General features: G+C 40.7%; 1 pseudogene; it reads left to right on the top strand.

Annotated features, from left to right (window-relative positions):
- The first annotated feature begins 403 nt into the window (after positions 1-403).
- Positions 404-7896, top strand: LOC133471176 (transmembrane protein 106B-like; annotated as a pseudogene).
- The last annotated feature ends 1584 nt before the right edge of the window (positions 7897-9480 follow it).

Below are 9480 nucleotides of genomic sequence, written 5' to 3'. Positions count from 1 at the left end.
CGTCTTCCTCCCAAACCCTTGGACCTTGATTCCCGAATGAAAGTCAAACTTTACTTTCATCGGAAAAGAGGACCTTGGACCGCTGGCCAACAGTCCAGTCCTCCTTCTTCTTGGCCCAGTTGAGACGCTTCCTACGTTGGCTCAGGCTCAGAAGTGGCTTGACCCGAGGAACCCGACAGTTGTAGCCCATCTCCCGGATGCATCTGAATGCGATGGTTTTGGAAACTGTGACTATGAAAGTTTAACTTTTTGAAATAAATAACATTTTCCATGCTATTCTAATTTTTTGGAAAGAGTCTGTATATGAAAGTGTACGATTTAAATTACAGTATAATTGTATAATTTTTTTGCTGACAAATTGCACAACCCATTCTCAGACTGCCGCTTTAACATTTCCAGGTGTAACAATGAATGGGGAAGTCATTTTCGCAGTTCCTGAAACAGCCTGTGCATTGCGAGGGTCAGGATGGCCTCACCTCTCATCTCGAAGACAATCCAACAGAAGATGGGGAAGGGTGGCGACGTTTCCCAAATTCCATATGTGGAGTTTACAGGACGAGACAGTGTGACGTGTCCTACATGTCAGGGCACTGGAAGGACCCCTAGAGGTAACACTTGCTTGTGGCGTGTTGAAATAATTGGGGTAACTCTAAATACTAAGTTAGACTGACTTAATTTTGTACTAGTGTGAAATTACACAACTACTATAAGTAAATCTAACATTAAAAAATGCGTGATTTTCAGCAGCAGGAAAATTTAATATACATTTACAGAAATCTGAAATCGGTGTTCACATCATTTTGAGCGCTGTGTGTAGAATTTTGAGGGATTTAAAAGAAAAAAATCCATTTTGGTTTAAGGATGTAAATAACAAAATGTGGGAAAAGTGAAGGACTTGGAATGCTTCCCAGATGCACTAACTTGTGGGTAAAATGCATATGTCTCCTCATCGGTTGTTATTTTTTTCTTCAGGACAGGAAAATCAACTTGTGGCATTAATTCCATACAGTGACCAAAGGCTTCGCCCAAGGAGGACGTATGTATATTTATCTTTGTTTGCACAGCAGCTGGAAATAGATACAGTAATTCCTCGTTTTCCGCGGTTAACGGGGACCAGAACCCCCCGCGAAAGGTGAAAAACCGCGAAGTAGGATTTGAAACTCCCCACGCCCCCTAGGAGTTTTCGTGGGTACCAGAATGTTTAAAATATGTAAACAGTATTTATATTTTCCATATTTGAGACAAAGATTACAACAGTAAACGTATTTACTTAAATCTTTCATTCTAAAACCTTATACAGTAATTAACATTCATCAACATTGCCTTCTGAGAGAGGCGAAGAGGCTCGCGTTGGTGTCGGAGGAGAGGCTCTCACTTGACTCGTAGAGGCTTTAGGTTCACCTACACTTTCATTCCAATATGACAGGGCTACATATGATTGCATATATGTACAATTGTGCTCATAAGTTTACATACCCTGGCAGAATTTGTGAAGTTTTTTTAAATGTATTTATTTAGTTTTTTTAAATATGACTGAACCACAACCATCATTCATTTCTTTATGGTTATGTTTTGTTTAATGATAATGCTTTTATGAAATGTTTGACCGTTTAATTTGAATACCATTAAAATAAAATGTAATGTGTTTTGCCTGGTCCTCCATGTTTTTTTTTTTTTTTTTTTAAAGAATTTAATGATAATGCTTTTCTGAAATGCTTGATAGTTTAATTTTAATCCCATTAAAATAAAATGACATTTCTTTTGCCTGGTCCTTCATGTTTTCTTAAAAGAATTGTACACATCTTACAAATTCTGCCTGGGTAATCAAACATGAGGACAACTGTGTGTTTTCTCATTTACTAAATAAAAGTAGGCCTGTGAATTTCAAAATAAGAGCAAGTCAATAAAAAGAAAGTATTGTGTTCAAATAAAGTGCTTAACTTCAGAATAATTCTTTGAAAAAAAACCTAACAAAATACAGATAATACTTCATGTTTTGATCATATGAGTAGAAGCAAAATCATGCATCGTAAAAATGCATTATACATGGGTAGAAGGGTTTTCCAGAATTTTGAGGTCAACTTTGGGGGTGCGTATTATACACGAGAAATTACCATAGATCCAGAACTACAGGTGAGGGTATATGGATAATGGCAGAATTTATATATTTTTTTAACAGTATGATTTTGTCTTCATAACTATGGAATGGATAGGTCGACTTGCCTTTAAATTGAAAAGCTTTCAAAAAAAATATATGATTTACCTTCATGTCATTAAAGCTGTAAAATGCCTGAAACTTGTGGAGTCCTTATAGGCTTCTGCATATCAAAGTAAAATAAACCACACACATTGGGTTCAGTTATTTGCACCATGGTAAGTTTTCTATTTATATCGTGTTAATGCCTCAGTAGGAGACTCATGAGGTTGTCTTGTGTCCTCCACAGGGAGTTGTATGTAACAGCATCAGTTGTTGTCTGCCTTTTATAGGACGATATATTTTCCCCAAAACTATCACGATAAATGATAGTATTGTCGATGTTTTATGCTACTGATATACTTACATTAGAGGTTAATAACCCAAACATAAAGATTCAAGATAAATAAAAATAACAGACTCAGCCTCTCTGCACAAAAATTATAGTTGAACAAATACTCAACTTTTGATGCAGCAATACAAAGTTATTAATGCCTTAACAGTCAATATACTGCCAATAAAGTTTGTAGTTGTTTTAAGAAAAAATGCAAAGTAACAACATTAATAACAGCACAACAAGCAGATCACAATAACCTATTTTGCTTTAAGATTCGTACTGCCTGTTAAAATTCTGCAGCATTTCAATAACGCTGCTTTCTCAACATGTTGCTATAAAGCAAGTAACGCTATGATGTATATGTTTGTGTGCGCCATATACGCTTTCACATTGGAACTGTCCCACCGGTTTTTTTTCTTGTCAGCTGAAGAAATTGGATGGGATGGTTGTGTTTTAAATTGATTTTGTTACTTGGGGCTCCACCCAGGTGCCGCAACACTCCGCATAGTGGCCATGTAAACCGTCTGAAGATCAGAAGGATGCCAACCCCAGGAGGTGCCAGAGAGTTGACTGACATATGTGACATTTTTGTTGAAAGTTAGTTGACGATCGTGTCGTATCCAGAGGAAGGTTGGTGTGGGATTGTGTTTTAATCTGGTGTCCCCGAGGTAGATGTTGGGGTGCCAGATGGATTCAGCAGAGTCGAGGGTTAGGAAGGCAACCTCAGATTTGGAGGCGTTGAGAGCGAGGCGTGGCTCTTTGCCGTCTCTCTGCTACTTTGCCCTGATTACAACCGCTACAAACCAGCGCTAGGTCATCAGCATAAGCATTCACCAACATGGAGGGCTCAAAGGAAGGTCATTGATGAAGATGATAAAAGAGAAGCGGGGAAAGAACCGAACCATGGGGGAGGCCTTCTTTAAACGTGCAACTGAGACTTAATACACCATTGACTTGGACCCAACCAATTCTTAACCCACTCTACAAAACGGAGGGGGATGCCTAAATCCGCCATACTCGGTCATACGCTTTGCTGAATTCGAAAAAGGTTGCAATGGAGCACAGACGTTGCTTAGACTGAAACCTATCCATGACGAATTGAAACAGCCTTAGGCATTGATCTGTAGTGCAGCGTTTTTTCCTGAAACCTTCCTGCCAGGGACTGAGAAGATAATTTTCTTCGAGCCACCAGGACAGGCAGTTGTCAATCATCCTTTCTAACGTCTTTCCTACAGTTGAAGTTAGGGCTATTGGGCGGTAGCTCCCCCACCGCTTATGGATCTTTACCCTTTTTATGGAAGGGGACGATGGTGGCCGAACGCCATGATTCAGGGCACCAGTTCTCCATTCAACTATAGTTGAAAATTTGGAGGAGCAAAATGAACACTTTCTCAGGAAGATGTCTCAGGAGTTCTGGGGCAATTCCTTCTGGGCCTGTGGCCTTCCCAAGCTTATTTGCTTGATTGCTACGTGGCTGTAGCGGTGAGAAAGGCCAGGCTGTTTCCGCATGTTGACTCTGGCTCCTCAGGCAAGTTGAAAAGTAAACCGTGTCAGCCGCCTGCTTGTTAGAGTAAGACACAACACTGCATTCTTTCACCGCAGCTCAACTGCATCTCCGGTGTTGACTGGTGCAACGCTAACCCTAACCTTAACATTTGCTTACAGCAGCAATGGAACATCCGTATTTTGTTACGGAAATCACTGGACGCTGACTCGTTATGGCCGTCACAGCGATTGTTGTTCAGTCATCAGTCATATTTCCAAAAAAAAAAAACGATTTCACAAATTCTGCCAGGGTATGTAATTTATGAGCACATCTGTACATATATGCAGTCATACGTACGTACCCCTGTCATATTGGAATGAAAGTGTAGGCTACACCTTTTTTATAACCACTAGGTGGCGGTGGCATTTTGGAATGAAAGTTTACAGCTTTTTCATAACCACTAGATGGCGGCATACATTTATAAAACGTGAAAGTTTTTTTCCATTTGCTCCTATACCAATGTATAATGCGCAATATTGACTTGACTATTTTTGGTGGGGGGGGGGTGCGCATTATACACGAGAAATTACGGTATGTCCGGCCACCGTGACAAAAATTTCATGAATGAATTTGATGAAATAAACACTGTATTGTTTTAAAAAAAGAATGAATTTTTGACAATGGCATGTCAAAATGTCATGTGCTTTGATTCAGGCTGCAACTGCGTCCACCATTACAAGGTTGATGCAATAAAAACAAAATAACACATATTGAAGCCATAATTTATGAATGATTACAATTATGGAGTGATGATTATGTTGTGCAATGGAACATTATGCAGAATTATTTTTATCCTCTTACATAATATATACGGCGGACGACTGCTAAGCATCCGGCCTCGACTGTGTGGAGTTTGCATGTTCTCCCCGTGCCTGCGTGGGTTTTCTCCGGGTACTCCGGTTTCCTCCCACATCCCAAAAACATGCATGCTAGGTTAATTGGAAACTCGAAAATGCCCGTAGGTATGAATGTGAGCGCAAATGATTTGCAAATACCTTTCTAACATCAATTACAGTACTTACTAACTGACTGGGTGTTGCTGTATAAAGACTTGGCCTCATTCTCACCCCACTCAACAGAGTGACGGTCACCACCACGTCCTCCAGCCATGCTGAGCGAGTGTCACAGGAGATGTACCGGTATGTCGACTGTGGAGGGAACACCACGTCCAGCGCCGGAATGACCAAGCCGTTTAGCATCCCGCAGCCAGAGTAGCGAACCACCTGACACTAACACTGCAAGCATTTGAAGTCTTTCGTGGTTCGCTGTTATCCTATTTGCTTCGATGAATTATCACAGGTTTTGAATGATAGCAACAAAAGAAATCCAGACTGACAAATGTGACTCAACCCAGGAAAGCTTTTCTTGACCCTTGTCATGACGAATTGTAATGTCTCATGTGAATACTACCACAATAATACTTCCAGAAATAGGTACCTATCAGTAAAAGGAAGGGATGTTTTCCACAAAAACCTCAAAATATATATATTTAATGTTCATATTTACCAGTAAATACAATTTTAGCAAGTGTGAGTTGAAACTGTCATGTCACCAACCAGTAGCTTCGCTAGTTATTGCAGTATACACGAGGAGTCCGCTACCTGTTTTTTCGGGTTTGATCACGTGACGTTCCTGCCGCAAGTTCCTGTGATGATCATTTTGGTCGACAGCAGAGGGCGATGTCGCCCGACATGCCGGCCCCCGGAGATGGAAGAAAATTGATTCATTAATCTGTTTCATTCTTATTACACGAGCGCAGTATTTATTCATCAGAATGCCTTTTTTAGACGAGTGGTGGCAAAAACAAAAACAAAAATTGAAAGTCCCCACTTTACTGTAGATCCCCTTTAATGACTATACAGTATGATCAATATGGGGTTTAACGCTCACAAGCGTCGCCTTTCTGTGGTCATCTGCACGCCCTGTTCGGGATGAGTGACACTGCCTACAGTCACACAACAAACTATTTTGTCCAAAATTGCCAAAATCCACTTAGAAAAGGACAAAAACTGATCAAGGCGAACATACGGAAATGTGAGGATTGGAAACATGGCGTCCATAAACAGAGTGACATGGATTTAACCAATGACAGAGCAGTGTGGTGAGTTCAAAAGTGTCCAGACTGTGTTTTCTACGACTTTGGTCTGGGTCCTGTGTATGTACCCTGCCTCTTGTCCAAAGTCAGCTCGGAAAGGCTCCAGCACACCTGCCAGTAATATAGAAAATGGAAGAAAAGTTCAACACAGCTGAATTGTTACAAAATGTGTACATGATGACTAGAGAGATTAGCAACGAGCCATTTTTACACTCCAAAACCCTCTTATGAGTACAACAGTGTGTTTGTTAACTCATGACATTTTTATCGTATTCCTGAAAAAGAAATCTGACTTGACCTACAAATTAGTTTTTTGTTCCGTTTCAAAATGCATTTGTTTCGCATTCATTTGATCAACAATAATTTAAAAAAAAAAACTTTTACATGCGAGCAAATTTAAGTGACAGCATGATTCTTTTTTTTTTTTTTTTTTTTTGGTAATTCATTAGCCCTGATTTATGGTTTATGATTTGTCTACTGTATTTTATCATTGAAAAATCTCACGGCACACCAACAAAAAGTGGACGCATTAATTACTGTATGTATTTCCTGCCATCTAATAACAGAGCATTTATTTGTTCTGTCTGTCACTTTGCCTCACTGGCATAAATAGATGAATAAAGCTACATTATTTCTTGGAAATAACACATTTTTTGAGCAATTCAATAAAATGTGGCATCTCCCACGGCACACCTGAAGAGCGCTCACAGCACAGTAATGTGGCCCGGCACACTGGTTGGGCATCACTGCTTTACTGGCAACGTAGTGGAGTGGCGGTTAGCATGTCTGCCTCACGATCGAGAGGTTTTGCTTCTGATTCCAAACTCTGGGTCCCCTGTGTGGGGTTTGCATGTTCTCTCTGTAGTCGACTGGGTTTCCGCAGGTTAGCTTGGATAGGCTCTAGTTCAATGGATACTGAGGTCAAGCCAGTGGTGTTGGTAGGCCTGAAGACCCAATAAAAAAATCTCAAGCTGCCCAAAAAGGTTTTATCACTGGACTTTGTGCTTTGTGTGCACTATACAAGTGGAACCTAGATTTAACAGACTAAAAGTGGCGGGGGGTGCGTCCGTTACAGGTGATTGTCCATTATATTTTCAGGGCCTAAATACAACAATACAGTCCAAAAAATAAAGTTTTCAACTTAAACTTGGAGTAAAAACACACAATGGAGTAAACAAATCACTGTAAACTCTTCCAGCAGGGATTTGAACCTGGGTTGCCATTTTCTCGAGCGCAGCGAGCCACCACGCAAGCACATGAGTAATTAACATGCGATTTGCATGCATCCAGGTGCAAGTAAATGAGCATGTGGCTCACCACCCCAGTCCCTGACGTCACATATCTGTTCAATTGGTGTCCGTTAAAACAAGGTTCCACTGTATACATACAGTAGAGTGGAATTTGTTGTTTCTTAAAGTACTTCCCACTTGTGTTAATTGGGGTCTTTTTGCAGTTGGATTCTTTTTCACAAAGTTGGATCGCAGTAGAACAAACCGTTGCTTGCATGGCGACATTTTAACATTTGGGGGATAAATATACATTAAACACCACCAAAAATGATTTCCTTGTATTTCAACCCATTGCAGAGTCCTCTTAGACTTTTCTTCTTCGTGTAATTGTAATGATAACATTTTGCTGAATGTTGTTGGTAAGTATAAGCAATGTACCCTATAACCACTGATGCATCACCAGCTCATTTTATTTATAAAAAGAATAGCACATTTTTTTCTGACATTTGCATTATTTATTTTCTGGACTAAAAATGTGCTGTCCTGTTAACCCTTGAGATCTTCTCTTCAAAGCTGTCGTTGAACAACATTTGGTATGTACAAGCCCAATTCCAATGAAGTTGGGACCTTGTGTTAAGCATCAATAAAAACAGAATACAATGATTTGCAAATCACGTTCAACCTATATTTAATTGAATACACTACAATGACAAGATATTTCATGTTCAAACTGATGAACTTTATTGTTTTTAGCAAATAATCATGAATTTAGAATTTGATGGCTGCAACACGTTCCAAAAAAGATGGGACAGGTGGGTGGCAAAACAGTTGAAGAATGCTCATCAAACACCTGTTTGGAAGATCCCACAGGTGAACAGGCTCATTGGGAACAGGTGGGTGCCATGATTGGCTAGAAAAGGAGCTTCCCTGAATTGCTCAGTCATTCACAAGCAAAGAGGGGGCGAGGTTCACCGCTTTGTGAACAAGTGCGTGAGAAAATAGTCCAACAGTTTAAGGACAATGTTCCTCAACGTACAATTGCAAGGAATTGAGGGATTTCATCATCTACGGTCCATAACAGCATCAAAAGGTTCAGAGAATCTGGAGAAATCGCCGCATGTAAGCGGCAAGGCCAAAAACCAAGATTGAATGTCCGTGACCTTCGATCCCTCAGGCAGCACTTCATCAAAAACCGACATCAATGTGTAAAGGATATCACCACGTGGGCTCAGGAACACTTCACAAAACCAATGTCAGTAAATACAGTTCGGCGCTACATCCGTAAGTGCAACTTGAAACTCTACTATGCAAAGCAAAAGCCATTTATCAACAACACCCAGAAACGCCGCCGGCTTCTCTGGGCCCGAGCTCATCCAAGATGGACCGATGCAAAGTGGAAAAGTGTTCTCTGGTCCGACGAGTCCACATTTCAAATTGTTTTTGGAAATTGTGGAATTCGTGTCCTCTGGGCCAAAGAGGAAAAGAACCATCCGGACTGTTATGGACGCAAAGTTCAAAGGTCAGCATCTGTGATGGTATGGGGCTGTGTTAGTGCCAATGGCATGGGTAACTTAAACATCTGTGAAGGCACGATTAATGCTGAAAGGTACATACAGGTTTTGGAGAAACTTAAGCTGCCATCCAAGCAACGTCTTTTCCTGCTTATTTCAGCAAGACAATGCCTGCAGTCCAGACCTGTCTCCCATTGAGAATGTGTGGTGCATTATGAAGCGTAAAATACGACAACGGAGACCCCGGACCGTTGAAGAGCTGAAGCTGTACATCAAGCAAGAATGGGAAAGAATTCCACCTACAAAGCTTCAACAATTAGTGTCCTCAGTTCCCAAAGGTTTATTGAATGTTGTTAAAAGTGAGGAGAAGCGGCTCAGAAAATGGATGGATGGATGGATGGATGAAAAGTACATTGAATATATGTACGGTGCCACTGGCGCCGTTAACCTACAGGGTCCCGGTGGAAATTCAGCTACTGTGGGTCAAAGACAAAGGAGAGGTCGAAAGCGGGTTCTTCGGCAGAAAGAGAAGAGGAAAACACAGAGCCTAGAACTGAATGTGGGGACT

Source organism: Phyllopteryx taeniolatus, chromosome 21, assembly GCF_024500385.1.
Source record: "Phyllopteryx taeniolatus isolate TA_2022b chromosome 21, UOR_Ptae_1.2, whole genome shotgun sequence".
Classification (NCBI taxonomy): Eukaryota; Metazoa; Chordata; class Actinopteri; order Syngnathiformes; family Syngnathidae; genus Phyllopteryx; species Phyllopteryx taeniolatus.
The sequence above is the reverse complement of the archived record's forward strand: the minus strand, read 5'-3'. Positions and strand labels throughout refer to the sequence as shown.